Source organism: Pleurodeles waltl, chromosome 8 (genome assembly GCF_031143425.1).
Source record: "Pleurodeles waltl isolate 20211129_DDA chromosome 8, aPleWal1.hap1.20221129, whole genome shotgun sequence".
Taxonomy (NCBI): domain Eukaryota; kingdom Metazoa; phylum Chordata; class Amphibia; order Caudata; family Salamandridae; genus Pleurodeles; species Pleurodeles waltl.
In genome coordinates, this window is record NC_090447.1 from 1,286,114,661 (window position 1) to 1,286,129,053 (window position 14,393).

Consider the following 14,393-nt stretch of genomic DNA (forward strand, 5'->3'; position numbering starts at 1 on the left):
CTCTTCTGGTGATCTTGTAGTCGTCAGGGATGGCGATGGCGATGTCAGGGGCCGAGGAGTCGTTCCACCAGGTTTCGGTCAGGAAGGCTACGTCTGGGGCGGTGGTGTCGAGCAGGTCCCAGAGTTCGATGGCGTGCTTTCGTGCAGAGCGTGTGTTGAGGAGGATGCAGTGCAGGTGGTTTGTGTTGGTTATTGCTGGTTTCGTTGTTTTGTTGCAGGTGAAGTTGCAGGTGCGGCAGGAAAAAGGTCCTTTGGTGTGCTTCGGGGTGGCCAGGAAGCACTCTGAGGAGGGGCCAGGGTTGAGGGCGAGGACTTCGCTGGCCGAGTAGCGAAGGCATGGGGCGCGGGGGGCGTGAGGACCAGGGGGGTGGCGCTGGGCGCGGTCCAGGCGCGGACGGGCGCAGACGGGCTTGCCCCTGGCGCGCCCGCTGCGCGCGTCCGCTGCGCGGATGCGCAGCGCCAGCCATTAAGAAGGGAGGAGGGAGGGGGGAGGGAGGAGCAGCTGGGAGGCGGGAGGGAGTGGCGAATGGGGGCGCGAGGGGGGCGGGGCCGCAGGGTGGCAGCGGCAGGGAGAGGACTGCAAGGGGGAGCGCACAAGGGGCGAAAACAAGAAAAACAAGGCAGAAACAAGTCAGGCACAAATTGAAAAAACAGTCACAAAAATACACTAATGGCACAAAATACAATCGGGGTACAGCAATCAGAGGGGCACAACGGGGGCAGATGCGCAGGAAGCAAGGCGCTTGAAAAAACAATAGAAAGCACTTACAAGTTGGCGAAAAGTGGCACAATCAGAAGGGGCACGACGGGGGCAGAAGGGGAAGGAGGCAAGGCGCTGAAAAAATAGAAACACTTACTGGATGGCGGAAAGCGGCACACGGGTCAAGTGAAGCTTACTAGAGCCCACTAGACACCAGGGATGAGGCGCAGGAGGATGCCTGCGGGTGGAGGAGGGCCTCGAACACGCTAGCAGCAGCGTGGGCGGGGGTCAGAGGCAGGAGACAGCAGGTTGGTGCTGCGGACGTGGGGGGCGAGCTCTGGACCAAAAACAGGTCAGAGGTCACTCCTCCCTCTACTCTAGCCCAGGAAGACCCATCAGGATATGCAGAACACACCTCAGCTCCCTTAGTGTGACTGGTCTAGAGTGAATTCACAAACAGCCCAACTGTCAGGCTGACCCGGATGTGTATTCATCAGCCAGGCAGAGGCACAGAATGGTTAAGCAAGAGAATGCCCACTTTCTAAAAGTGACATTTTCAAACTTACAAGTTAAAAAACAATTTTACCAAAATATGTATTTCTAAACTGTGGGTTCTGAGACCCCAAACTCCAAATCTTTATCTGCTTCCAATGGGAAATTATACTTAAAGGATATTTAAGGCAATTCCCATATTACCCTATGGGAGAGACAGGCCTTGCAACAGTGAACAATTAATTTAGCAGTATTTCACTATCAGCAGATGTAAAACACACTAGTACATGTCCTACCTTTAACATACACTGCACCCTGCCCAGGGGGCTGCCTTGGGCCTACCTTAGGGGTTGACTTATATGTAGTAAACGGGGAAAGTTTGGGCCTGGCAAGTGGGTACACGTGCCAGATTGAACTGGCAGTTCCAAACTGCACACACAGACACTGCAGTGGCAGGTCTGAGGCATGTTTACCAGGCTACTTATGTGGGTGGCACAATCAGTGCTGCAGACCCACTAGTAGCGTTTGATTTACAGGCCCTGGGCACCTCTGGTGCACTTTATTAGAAACTTACTGGTAAATCAAATATGCCAATCGTGGACAAACCAATCAGTAATACAATTTAGCAGAGAACTTATGCACTTTTGCACTGGGTAGCAGTGGTAAAGTGCCCAGACTCCTAAAGCCAATAAAAACAGGTAAGAAAATAGGAGGAAGGGGGCAAAAAGTTTGGGGATGACCCTGCAAAACGGGCCAGGTCCAACAACAACCATTTCCAGAAGCCAATTTAAGGTGCTTTCAACCCAGCAGGAGGTCTTACTTTGAGAAGTTATCTAGGTACCGTGGGGTGATACTGTTGAATATTTGTTCCCATATCAAACTTGCATCTGGAAGAAAGGTGCAAAGCCATCAAAATCCAAAGTCATCAGGTCAACCTGTTTGGTTTCATGTCCATATTAGACTCATTTGTAATGAAATGGCAATTGTCCATTAGGAAATTTATTCTAATACTCTAGGGTTCATTGAAAACAGATACAGGTGGTATAAGCTCACAAAACAGCTCTGCTCAGACCAAAAACCTATGTGACAGTTGCCCAGATACTCACCGGCAACTCTTGTGGACAGAACTTTTTCATTGCATCTGCTAAGACATGGAATGTTCTTGCTATCTCCTACGAAGCGCATCATCCAAGTATCGGTTTAGAAAGTCTTTTAAAACATGCTTATTCAATCAGGACTAGGCAGCCCTACTTCCATGATACTTTTGCTGGTTAGTGCAGAGAAGCCTCTTTTGTACACTGCATTTTATAAATAATCTAGCCATAACCGTAACCAAATGCTGCAGCTAACCCAGTAAAGAGGCTTACTCCACCATCACAAACTAGCAGAAGCTCAAGAAGGACAAGCAACAATGTGCCATCAATCTGGCAAGAGGAGTGACCTGTTCCATGGACACGTAGGGAGAATATTCAAAAGAAAGTGGTGCATCGGTCCCGATGTGCCACTTTTCTTACGTTACCACTGCCCCACCTAACAACACCATGGTTGCACTGTATTTCCAATACGGTGCACTATGGTGGTTATTAGGACAATAGCGTCAACACTGTTGATACTATTGTAGCGCTTTGAGGCACTAGCGTAAAAAATGTTGACACTAGTGCAGCAAAGCACAGGGAGGCCCATTGATTAAAATGGGTGCATCATTTTAAAGCCTGATCTGAGCAGGCATTAAAAATGATTTTAAAAATGGCTCAGTGAAATGTTGTCAATTTCTCTGCACCATTTTTTCAGGCCTCCATGCGTCAGAATGCCCCCTTGCATACATTATGCCTGACACAGGCATAATGTGGCACAAGGGGTTGGTTGCAAAGTGGTGCAATGCAAGCATTGCACCACTTTGTAAATACGGCGCTGGGAAAAGTCAACTTAGCATTAAAAAAATTACGCTATGGCGGCGCAAGGTGGTGCTAAGGGCTTGTAAATATGCCCCTAAGAGTGCTGGTATAATAGAGGCGTTAAAACGAAAAGGGATACACGCAATGTAGAAAGATAAAACACACACAATGGGCCAACTAAAAGGCATTATCCACTACAAGACAAATAACAGTAGGCAGCATAAAAATAAGGGACCACTGTTAGTTTAACGTGCAAAATATACTGAAAAAATGCAGAGCATGGTAGGTATTCACAAACTACTGCAACTTTACCAGCATGCAAACCTCAAAAAGCAACAAAAGAAACATGAAACCCTAAGGTACAACCACAACAATGCAATAAAGAATTGAAAATTGCCACACCAAACTAGTAGGATTATCGGTAAACATAAAAACAACAAATAAAACAATGAAACAGTGAATCCAAAGCAAACAATCCCAAATAACAGTGTTTCCACAATTGAAACACAATTGAAACACAACATGCCCAAGTGGAGAGTACTTAACACACTGGCCCCACTCTTTTCCTCAACAACACAAGTGATTCCCTCAATGAGAGTAAGAGGGATCCAAAGGGAGGGGATTATTAGACCCAACAATAAACAAGCATTTGCAATGCAGTGGGTCTCACGTTTGCTCGAGTTAGAGCTATTAGCATTGTAAATTCTTTACTGGACTTTTATTGCCACATAAATTGAAACTAAAAAAGTAAAACAGTTGGCATAAGCAAGCTGATTCAAGGCGCTATGGCCCCCATGAGCATGAAGGACAGACACAAAAGGAAAAAGACGTCCGCTCGCAGTCAATCATATTGGCAAATGTGCAATTGTCCATGTAACAGGGTCGATGGCCATGGCGGTAACAAAACTGTCCCAAGGAGGGGCAAACGTAAAGCATTTACCAGTGATAACAAAGGAATTTTTAAAGGTAAGCCCATGAACGAGTGATAGTGATGGGTGTTTTGGTGGGTGTGGTTAAAGGCCCACAGATAGATTACAGCATGTCAGAGCGCTTGCGCACTCGACCCAAAAAGGCAGTCAGTCAGAAATGTCTCAGAAGAAGCTGAAAGGCATAGAAGGCTTTCCCATTACTTATCCCAGGTGCAGTATGTGAATCACCTGTGAAACTGGGTTCCGTGGAAGGTCACCATGTTACTAAAAGTTAATTTTCAGCACAGTTTTCTCGTTGACACCCCAGTAGAAGTTAACAGGCTACCTGCCCATTGTCAATGGCCTCTAGTGAAGGTTCAAAGGCTGGTGTGTTTAAAGTATGTATTCTGCACCTAACTTGGCTGAATCCCCCAGTGCAGAAAGTTTTGTTACTGCAGCATCTCACCACTGCATTATTGCTACTTATACAAGTCACTACTATTTCAAGCCCACAAGAAGTTGAGGGTTGTCCTCTTCAGAATAAATCACAAAGGGGAGCAACGGGCTCAGAACACAGATAACTGTGCTATACATTTTACTGCCATCTTACATTAGTACCACTGGTATCTAATCCTGGTTTCAAGGCGTGGCCACAATTGTGTGTTCCTGGGTAAAGATTTTTATCTCTGTCTCTCATATTATAAATTATAAATACAGGCAATTCAGTTCATATACTTATAGTTGTTACTGTATGTGTGATCTGAAAAAAATGTATAGTGTGTTCTCTGGTAAACTCCCAGTCGGAGCTCCCCACACCCAGTAGAGTTTAATGCAGGACACCTCATATCAAGATGTTCATGCTGAGATGATAATGTTTTCTTTTAAGTACATCACTTCTCTGTGGAGATAGTGCTCTCCTGTATAAAGTAACTAAAATAAGATAAACTCATAAAATATAAAATGAGGCAGACTTTCCATCGCAGAATCCGTCTGTTGCTGACCACTCTGGTACTTCACTGGCTTCACCTGAGTGAACCCCGCTCTCAGCACTCCTTGGCTCTCTTTCTCACCATGTGGACACATTGCAATGCACATGTCCCTTACCAGACCTCGCAGTTTTAATTTAGGGCGGGTTTAACCCCTCATTGTGAGGTTGACATTGTCTCGATGGGGAATAACGTGTTGGAGTGGCTGAAATAAGCATACTTTCCACATTGCTGGCAAATTTCGATCACCATATTCTCTAGGTTAGGTACGAATTTGTGCAGGAAGACAAGCCTCAGGAGTGGAGTATAGAATGTGACATCGGAAGTAAATAGGTTTCAGACTAGACCTATCACTTGGTAAGAGGGGCCCTCTCTACATAGGGGGACCAGATTTTGAAAAGAAGAAACCGGGACAGGTCAGACCTAAAATTAGGACTAAAGCCCTTAGTCTCACTTTTATATCTGATCTGTCCTGGTCATGTGTGTGTGTATATATGTGAAGGGTTGTATAGGATCACCGCGGGCGTACAGGCGCGGCGTTGTACCACACGGGGAAAGCTCTGGCAGCAAATCCAAGGAGAAAGGGGGAAACGAGCAAGGGCAGCGTCCCGTCGCCGCGCAGAAAGAGATGAGTTGAATGTTCCCTGCTGGCGGTCGCCAGCGCCTCTCATCGAATTTTCACCCGCGCTGCCTGAACTTCCTGACAGTCACCGTGTGCCTGCAATGTGAGCTTCCTGGGAGCGGCGAGGGCATCTCGCACTGGCTGAAAGCCCACAAACAGGCCGATCGTATTCCAGACCTTCAGCCATCGCCGCTAATGGCATCAGGCTCAATTTCTGGATGTCACACACTTCACGGAAGATTACAATGTGTGAATTCTTCTGTCCCAATCATGTTACTGTTAAACGAAATCTCACCACCCCTTTCTCTTTTATTCATCTGTCTCACCCAACCCCTAGAAGGGTAGGTCGCTCCCCCTGCCGCTGCAGCTCCTCCAAGTTCCTGAGTTCCTGTGTTCCTGAGACCCACCTAACTGTAAGTACCCCCCTCCTCCCAGCCCCTCGCCCTGCCCCGCGCCACTCACCTTCTCTCCTGCTCCTGCTTCTTTTCCTCCTCTCTGTCTCTTCCTCCTCGCTCCCCCTCTGCAATCTTCTTCTGTGTTCTTCTGTTCTTCCCTTCTGTTCTTCTGTTCTTCCCTTCTGTTCTTCTGTGTTCTTCCGGTCTTCTGTGTTCTTCTTCTCTGTTCTTCTCTGTGCTTCTGTGTTCTTCTTCTCGGTTCTTCTGTGTTCTTCTCTGTTCTTCTCTGTTCTTCTCTGTTCTTCTCTGTTCTTCTGCTCTTCTGTCTTCTGCTCTTCCGGTCTTCTGCTCTTCCGGTCTTCTGTTCTTCTGTCTTCTGTTCTTCTGTCTTCTGTTCTTCTGTCTTCTGTTCTCCTGTCTTCGGCTCTTCTACCTCCTCCGTCTTCTTCCCCCGAGCCTGCCCTCCTGCTCCTTCCTCATCCCCCTCCCTCACTCGCCTCCCCCTCTCTCACCCCTAGCTAACCCGTTCGCTATCTACCTCCCTCACTCCTCCTATCTTCCTATCTCTCTAGCTCCCTATCTCACTATCTAACTCCCCCACTCTCCACCTCCTCCTACCTACCTATCTGTCTATCTATCTATTTCCCTATCTATCGACTTCTCTATCTATTTTCTCTATCTATTTCTCTATCTCTCCCCCCCTCCCGCCACCCCCTCTACTACCTATCTCCCTATCCTCTCACTCTACCTCTCTCCCTCACCCACCTCTACAACCCCCCCTCCCCTATCTTCACAACCCTACTCCTATCTCTCTCCCTAATCTCCAAACCTCCTAACACTCACCCTCCTCCACCCTAAACCCCCTCCCCCAGCTCCTCTCACTCTACCTGTCCCCCCCCCTCCCTCGCGCTTTCCCGCCGCGACCTCCTGCACGCCCCCGCCCCCCAGCTCCCATTCGCCCCCAGCTGACCCCTCCCCCCCCCTCCTACCTCTTATGGCGGCCGCTGCGCGACAGTGGTAGCGACCCTTGACCCAAGGGTAGGTCGCTCCCCCTGCCGCTGCAGCTCCTCCAAGTTCCTGAGTTCCTGTGTTCCTGAGACCCACCTAACTGTAAGTACCCCCCTCCTCCCAGCCCCTCGCCCTGCCCCGCGCCACTCACCTTCTCTCCTGCTCCTGCTTCTTTTCCTCCTCTCTGTCTCTTCCTCCTCGCTCCCCCTCTGCAATCTTCTTCTGTGTTCTTCTGTTCTTCCCTTCTGTTCTTCTGTTCTTCCCTTCTGTTCTTCTGTGTTCTTCCGGTCTTCTGTGTTCTTCTTCTCTGTTCTTCTCTGTGCTTCTGTGTTCTTCTTCTCGGTTCTTCTGTGTTCTTCTGTGTTCTTCTCTGTTCTTCTCTGTTCTTCTCTGTTCTTCTGCTCTTCTGTCTTCTGCTCTTCCGGTCTTCTGCTCTTCCGGTCTTCTGTTCTTCTGTCTTGTGTTCTTCTGTCTTCTGTTCTTCTGTCTTCTGTTCTTCTGTCTTCTGTTCTCCTGTCTTCGGCTCTTCTACCTCCTCCGTCTTCTTCCCCCGAGCCTGCCCTCCTGCTCCTTCCTCATCCCCCTCCCTCACTCGCCTCCCCCTCTCTCACCCCTAGCTAACCCGTTCGCTATCTACCTCCCTCACTCCTCCTATCTTCCTATCTCTCTAGCTCCCTATCTCACTATCTAACTCCCCCACTCTCCACCTCCTCCTACCTACCTATCTGTCTATCTATCTATTTCCCTATCTATCGACTTCTCTATCTATTTTCTCTATCTATTTCTCTATCTCTCCCCCCCTCCCGCCACCCCCTCTACTACCTATCTCCCTATCCTCTCACTCTACCTCTCTCCCTCACCCACCTCTACAACCCCCCCTCCCCTATCTTCACAACCCTACTCCTATCTCTCTCCCTAATCTCCAAACCTCCTAACACTCACCCTCCTCCACCCTAAACCCCCTCCCCCAGCTCCTCTCACTCTACCTGTCCCCCCCCCTCCCTCGCGCTTTCCCGCCGCGACCTCCTGCACGCCCCCGCCCCCCAGCTCCCATTCGCCCCCAGCTGACCCCTCCCCCCCCCTCCTACCTCTTATGGCGGCCGCTGCGCGACAGTGGTAGCGACCCTTGACCCAAGGGTAGGTCGCTCCCCCTGCCGCTGCAGCTCCTCCAAGTTCCTGAGTTCCTGTGTTCCTGAGACCCACCTAACTGTAAGTACCCCCCTCCTCCCAGCCCCTCGCCCTGCCCCGCGCCACTCACCTTCTCTCCTGCTCCTGCTTCTTTTCCTCCTCTCTGTCTCTTCCTCCTCGCTCCCCCTCTGCAATCTTCTTCTGTGTTCTTCTGTTCTTCCCTTCTGTTCTTCTGTTCTTCCCTTCTGTTCTTCTGTGTTCTTCCGGTCTTCTGTGTTCTTCTTCTCTGTTCTTCTCTGTGCTTCTGTGTTCTTCTTCTCGGTTCTTCTGTGTTCTTCTGTGTTCTTCTCTGTTCTTCTCTGTTCTTCTCTGTTCTTCTGCTCTTCTGTCTTCTGCTCTTCCGGTCTTCTGCTCTTCCGGTCTTCTGTTCTTCTGTCTTGTGTTCTTCTGTCTTCTGTTCTTCTGTCTTCTGTTCTTCTGTCTTCTGTTCTCCTGTCTTCGGCTCTTCTACCTCCTCCGTCTTCTTCCCCCGAGCCTGCCCTCCTGCTCCTTCCTCATCCCCCTCCCTCACTCGCCTCCCCCTCTCTCACCCCTAGCTAACCCGTTCGCTATCTACCTCCCTCACTCCTCCTATCTTCCTATCTCTCTAGCTCCCTATCTCACTATCTAACTCCCCCACTCTCCACCTCCTCCTACCTACCTATCTGTCTATCTATCTATTTCCCTATCTATCGACTTCTCTATCTATTTTCTCTATCTATTTCTCTATCTCTCCCCCCCTCCCGCCACCCCCTCTACTACCTATCTCCCTATCCTCTCACTCTACCTCTCTCCCTCACCCACCTCTACAACCCCCCCTCCCCTATCTTCACAACCCTACTCCTATCTCTCTCCCTAATCTCCAAACCTCCTAACACTCACCCTCCTCCACCCTAAACCCCCTCCCCCAGCTCCTCTCACTCTACCTGTCCCCCCCCCTCCCTCGCGCTTTCCCGCCGCGACCTCCTGCACGCCCCCGCCCCCCAGCTCCCATTCGCCCCCAGCTGACCCCTCCCCCCCCCTCCTACCTCTTATGGCGGCCGCTGCGCGACTGCGCAGCGGGCGCGCGCAGCGGGCACGCCGCTGGCGCGCCGGAGGCGCGCCAGAGGCAAGCCCGTCTGCGCCCGTCCGCGCCTGGCCCGCGCCCAGCGCCACGACCCCTGGTCCCCAGCTCCCGCAAGCCCCGCTGATCCGCTACGACCCCACCACCCTCCACGCCCTCAACCCAGGGCGCTCCAAAACCTGCTTCCTAGCTCACCCCAAACGCACCCATGGACCCTTCGCCTGCAACTCCTGCAAACGCATCTTCCACCACGCAACTACCACGACCACAAGCCCACGCGCCATCAACCACCTCAAGTGCATCCTGGTCAATGCTCGTTCCGTCCACAAGCACGCCGTTGAACTTTGGGACCTCCTGGACTCCACAGCCCCGGACGTCGCCTTCATCACGGAGACATGGATGAACGCCTCCTCTGCTCCAGACATCGCTACCCGCCATCCCCGAAGGCTACAAGATCTCCAGAAAAGACCGCACCAACCAAGTAGGAGGAGGTGTCGCCATCATCTTCAAAGACTCCATCAGCGTCACCACCTCCACCGAAGACCCCCCCCTCGCCGCTGAACACCTGCATTTTCAGATTCGCACCGACCCAAGGACCACCCTCAGAGGATCCCTCGTCTACCGTCCTCCCGGACCTCGCGCCTCTTTCAGCGACGCCATCGCCGACTTCATCTCCCCGCACGCCCTCGCCTCACCGGACTACATCCTCCTAGGCGACCTCAACTTCCATCTGGAACAAAACAACGACCCCAACACCACCACCCTGCTCGACAACCTCGCCAACCTCGGCCTCAAACAACTGGTGAACACCGCCACCCACATCGCCGGACACACGCTCGACCCTATCTTCTCCGCCAGCAAACACGTCTTCTTCAGCCACACCTCTGCCCTACACTGGACCGACCACAGCTGCGTCCACTTCACATTCCGACGCGAGACCTCCCACCTCCGCACTCAACCCATCCCTCGTCGACAGTGGAACAAGATCCCTGAAGAGCAACTCTTCTCCGCTCTCGCCGCCAACCAACCCACCCTCACCACCGACCCCAACGACGCAGCTCTCAACCTCACAAACTGGATCTCCAACTGCGCTGACAACCTTGCTCCCCTCAAACGCACGCATCGACAGACCAACACCAAAAAACCTCTCTGGTTCTCTGACACCCTCAAAGAATCAAAGAAAACTTGTCGTGCCCTTGAGAAGGCCTGGCGCAAGGACCACACCGCTGACAACATGACCGCCCTCAAGAACGCTACACGCGAACACCACCACCTGATCCGCACTGCCAAAAGGAACTTTTTCACCGACAGACTAGACAAAAACAGCCACAACAGCAGAGAACTCTTCAGCATCGTCAAAGAGTTCTCCAACCCCAGCGCCAGCGCCAACGCCGTCACGCCCTCACAGGATTTGTGCGAATCCATCGCCACTTTCTTCCATCGCAAGATCAGCGACCTCCACGACAGCTTCGGACACCAGACCCAACCATACACCACTGAACCCGCTTCCCCGGACATCACCCTCAACAACTGGACCCACATCAACACGGAAGAAACCAAATCCATCATGAACTCTATCCACTCCGGCGCCCCTTCGGACCCCTGCCCGCACTTCATCTTTAACAAAGCCGACGACATCATCGCCCCGCACCTCCAGACCGTCATCAACTCTTCTTTTTCTTCTGCTACCTTCCCCGAATGCTGGAAGCACGCTGAAGTCAACGCCCTACTAAAGAAACCTACGGCTGACCCAAGCGACCTGAAAAACTTCCGCCCCATCTCTCTTCTACCTTTCCCAGCCAAGGTAATAGAAAAGACCGTCAACAAACAGCTGACCACCTTCCTGGAAGACAACAACCTGCTCGACCCTTCACAAACCGGATTCCGAACCAACCACAGCACGGAAACCGCCCTCATCTCAGTCACAGACGACATCAGAACCCTGATGGACAACGGTGAAACAGTCGCCCTCATTCTCCTCGACCTCTCGGCTGCCTTTGACACCGTCTGTCACCGCACCCTAATCACCCGCCTACGCTCCACCGGGATCCAAGGCCAGGCCCTGGACTGGATCGCCTCCTTCCTCGCTAACCGCTCCCAAAGAGTTTACCTCCCTCCGTTTCGCTCAGAACCCACCAAGATCATCTGCGGCGTACCTCAAGGCTCATCGCTCAGCCCGACACTCTTCAATGTCTACATGAGCCCCCTCGCCAACATCGTACGCAAGCACGACATCATCATCACCTCCTACGCCGACGACACCCAACTTGTACTCTCCCTCACCAAGGACCCCGCCAGCGCCAAGACCAACCTACAAGAGGGTATGAAGGACGTCGCAGATTGGATGAGGCTCAGCCGCCTAAAGCTGAACTCTGAAAAAACGGAAGTCCTCATCCTCGGCAACACCCCGTCCGCCTGGGACGACTCCTGGTGGCCCACGGCCCTCGGCACCGCACCGACCCCCGCAGACCACGCCCGCAACCTCGGCTTCATCTTGGACCCTCTTCTCACCATGACCAAGCAAGTCAACGCCGTGTCCTCCGCCTGCTTCCTCACTCTCCGCATGCTCCGCAAGATCTTCCGCTGGATCCCCGCCGACACCAGAAAAACCGTGACCCACGCCCTTGTCACGAGTCGTCTGGACTACGGCAATACCCTCTACGCCGGGACCACCGCCAAACTCCAAAACCGCCTGCAACGCATCCAAAACGCCTCGGCCCGCCTCATCCTCGACGTACCCCGCAACAGCCACATCTCCGCACACCTGAGACACCTGCATTGGCTCCCAGTCAGCAAAAGGATCACCTTCCGTCTTCTCACCCACGCACACAAAGCCCTCCACAACAAGGGACCGGAATACCTCAACAGACGCCTCAGCTTCTACGTCCCCACCCGCCCCCTCCGCTCCGCTGGCCTCGCACTTGCTGCCGTCCCTCGCACCCGCCGCTCCACGGCGGGTGGGAGATCTTTCTCCTTCCTGGCGGCCAAGACCTGGAACTCCCTCCCCACCAGCCTCAGGACCACCCAGGACCACTCCGCTTTCCGGAGACTCCTAAAGACTTGGCTGTTCGAGCAGCGATAACCCCCCCTTTCCCCCCTAGCGCCTTGAGACCCGCACGGGTGAGTAGCGCGCTTTATAAATGTTAATGATTTGATTTGATTTGATTATATATAAACCAATAAATTACTTCGTCAATTATTTAGGAGAGCACACATTTCACTTCTGCCTGGCCGGTTGACCGGACCTTTTTCCCCAAAAACGGGAAATTTGATTAAAATTAACATAGCGTTCACAGGTTGACCCAAAAACCAGGACATTTACTTAAAATCAACAAAAGCGTCGGGACACCGGGACAGTCGTCTGAAAACCGGGACTGTCCGGGGAAATCAGGGAAGTCTGGTCACCCTATCTCTACAGCCGCTTAACCAGAGGATACTCCCAGGGTCGGACTGCCCCCCTCTATATTGCTTACCCGGGCCAATATTCTGCCCCAGTCCGACCATGTTATCTCTCCATCAACAGACCTCCATTCCCACAGTGTTACTAAACTCTACCCCTTCCCTAGTCACTGGTTAAGGTGAGCTCATTCTTTATACGCACTGAACAAGTTCAGCGCATAATTATTTTACTGCAAAGGCACCATATGCATGCTTTATTATAGCTGATATTTTTCCTCTTTCAAACGTCGCTAGGCCATACATACGTCTGTTACATAGCCCATGTTAATTGAACTATGGGTCTGAATTCCCACAAATGCAAAACGAGGGCTGTGCAGCGGTGCATACCTTGTGCTTTTCACTGGCTGCACATTGGACTCTGGAGCAACCCCCCAAATCCCGGGGTCCTGGGTGTGACTAGATTCCCAGGCTTGCAGGAAACAGCCCTAGCTCGGAGGCCCTGTGAGAGATGCCACGTGATCCGAAGAATGACGATTTATGGTCGAGTGGGATATGGCGCGCTGCTCGGGCAATGCGGGGGTGGGAACGGCAGCAGGGGGTACATTGAAGCGGACAGACGTTTGTTTATGGCTTGTCACCGCCCGCCTTGAAAAGACATCAGCTACAATAGTAAAGGGTGTAGAGGTTTTTATTGCCCGCCCCCTGTGCCTGGGTACAGTGCATCTCACTGTGCCTAAGAGTGATGAAATCTGCAACCCTAACAACCGTAATCACTGGCCTGCCCTAGAATGCATTTGACTTCTGCATCCATCTCCCTGCGTGATATCAAAAGTACCACCCCAATTTCTAGAGAAGTGTTTAGAAGTTAATTGAGAAATGTGGTTTTCAGTATTGCCTTAAAAGCGCAGCAATACACTGGTGTTTTTTAACAAACTATCACACATTTAAAAAGCGTATTTGAATAAAAAGCAATTACCCAGTCTCTGGTTCACACTATGGCCGGCCCAGACGCTACCGATTATGTGTACTACTGTAATGTTGTATTTCATGGTTTTGTTAAACAGGTAATACAAATAAAAGCAAATACCAAAAAATAAAATAAAAAACAAAACAGCAATGGCCTTATTAGAATTGTGTCATTACATTGCGATCCCTGTGCAGACGCCTGTATGCGCAAGGATCTTAATTGCAAACGGTCGATGTTTATCAACGTGATAGCACTTTATGTTAAATTTAGGTAGATCAAACCTGCTGGAGTTTAATGAAAACACATTACAAATAAATACTGTTTCAAACAAATTTTGGTGCAGTTAGCAGCAAAATCTACGTTTTCCTCATTTTCAGGGCAAAACTCCGAATAGGCTATAATTATTATAGCACCCAACAAAAAACAGAACACCTCTGTGCCCCATTTTATTGGATAAGATAATTGTCCTACAGAACCCCGGGGAACTCAAAATCAGATCCTATATGGGGGACAAGTCAGTTATTCATAGAGATTGTAATTGTGAATTGTATTTATATAGTGCTTAATTCCTCTGGCGAGGCGTGAAGCACATTGATTATACAAAATCATTTTTTTGGGTCTGATTGTCTATCCCTCCTAGTCCCCACTACCACCTTCCTCATCCTACTGTCTCATCACACTGTCTTATTATCCTGTGTAAATATTGAAGCCATTGGTAGAAGACCTCCTTCCCCTACCAATTTCTTGTTTGGTACAGAGAGGCTCTGCGCTTTCTTTGCTCTAACTCTTTG